General features: G+C 38.7%; 1 protein-coding gene across 2 annotated transcripts in view; it reads right to left on the minus strand.

Moving 5' to 3' along the window:
• Window positions 1-2,102, minus strand: part of LOC116847117 (protein pangolin, isoforms A/H/I/S-like) — a 174,129-nt gene that overhangs the window by 128,156 nt on the left and 43,871 nt on the right. The gene's annotated exons all lie outside the window — the stretch shown is intronic.

Genomic DNA, 2,102 nt, shown 5'->3' on the forward strand with positions numbered 1-2,102 from the left:
TCTCTCTCTCTCTCTCTCTCTCTCTCTCTCTCTCTCTCTCTCTCTCTCTCTCTCTCTCTCTCTTGCACAGAGACCGCAGAGTCATATCACAGATTGTTGCACGTTAGTCGAATGTTAAACGGACCACAGACGAAGAAACATTCTTTTAAATGGCAGTCTGCACGCGAGCGCGACCGAATTGTAGAATGTAAAGAAGGAGCTCCGAAAGAGGAGAACCGACCAACCGACCGACCGACCGACTGCGGTACGACAATTTGCGGTTCGTGCAACACCGGCCTTAATTATACGGTTCCTTATACAAATCGCTCGTGTTCCACATCTTCTTCTTTTTCCATAACTGTTTGCCGAAAAGCACAAAGCGCGGTACTTATCTAGTTTCACCTCGACCCAATTCTCACGCACTGCGCGTTCTCGCGCGAGCGCGCGCGATTTGCAAGAGATGCGTTTCGCGCATTTCTCTCCCCGAAGGGATAAAAATTCGCGACGCAATTAAAATTATCGCAAAACCTCGCACGCTGTTACGCGCCAAGTCGCATTTTAATCGAGCTAATAACGCACTCCCGATCCGTATACCAGATACCGTTTTCTCTGCTCTAAACGTCTCTGTGTGTTTATAAATCGCGTCCACATTAAAACCAGTCGGCCAGTTTAATGGGATTCAACGAGTCGTTGGTGCGCGTACGCGGCAGGTAATACCGATCCTGGCGAGCGTGAGAGGGAACCTGCTTGCGCGGGATTTCAGCCGATACCAATCGTTATATCGCCACACGACTAATCCTTAAACGCGTGGACGGATGCTGCGGTCGGAGAAATCTCTCCTTCTCTCTCGCGCGCGCACTTATCCTTCCGCGAAACTGGATCGTCATCTCGAGCAACAGGAGAAATCCGCGCGAAGGACTCTCGCTTCGCGATACCGATCGTCTCGAGAGCTGGGTTGTGCGCCCTCCGCGATCGCGCACGTAATCAAGACGGATTCCGCCCTCGCGGAATCGGCGGCTGGGTCGACTCTCCTATCCGTTCTGTGAAACTCGATCGTCTTGACTGGGAACCTGCTCGAAGGCGATAACGATCGTCGCGATTGGGCCCGGCAAGTCCTGAAGCTGGCGTCGCGATAGAGATTTTATCGTTGAGGAACGAGCGTATTTTTTTTAATAGGTAGACGACGGTGTATAGAAAGAATATTCCTGTTTGGAGAATATTTTTATTATTAATAATTTAAAAAAAAAGAATGTTAAAATAAAATTACATGGCGTTAAACGAAAATAAATTAGTTTTCAATCAAAACAAATATAATTAAATTAACACAATCATTTCCTTCTATAAAATATTACAATATTAATACTCTTAGTTGTACATTATTAATCTTCAATCAAGACAAATATAGTCAAATTAACACATTTTCTCATATATAGAAGCAATTAATACATTTTCTCATACATAAATACATATATTTCTCATGTATATAAGTAAGAATATCAATATTACTGGTTAATTATGAGAAAATGATTGTGTTAATTTGACTATATTTATCTTGATTGTATTTGACTATATTTATCTTGATTGTTGATAATATTAATATAATATTAATATAATATTAATATAATATTAATATTGTAATATTCTATGAGAAAATGATTGTGTTAATTTTATTATACTCGTCTTGACTGAAGACTGTTTTCGTTATTACAGTTATTTTCGCCATATAATCTCATTTTAACATTAATCTTATTTTTATAATGTCAACAATAAAGAACAATATTCTCCAAACAAGAATATTCTTTCCTTCTGTGTACAATCATCTTATAACTGCACGGGAAAGATATCATCGTTCGAGTATAATAATAAGATTAATAAGAGATTTAAATACAAAATCGCAGGGTTTGCTAGTTACTTACCCATCTCAGTTCTAATCTATCGTATCTAGACAATTTTCGCTATGACTGCAAGACCATTTTTTTCAGTGTACTCTCTTTACAAGTGGCTACCTATAATAAGCGGAATGAGCTTGGCTTAAGTTTTTTTAGAGTATATGTATATAAGAGTTTTTATATATACATAGAGTTTATATATATATATATATATATATATATATATATATATAT

The sequence above is a fragment of the Odontomachus brunneus genome, unplaced genomic scaffold (assembly GCF_010583005.1).
Source record: "Odontomachus brunneus isolate Ranch 3 - 2012 unplaced genomic scaffold, Obru_v1 Obru_scaffold_074, whole genome shotgun sequence".
Lineage (NCBI taxonomy): Eukaryota > Metazoa > Arthropoda > Insecta > Hymenoptera > Formicidae > Odontomachus > Odontomachus brunneus.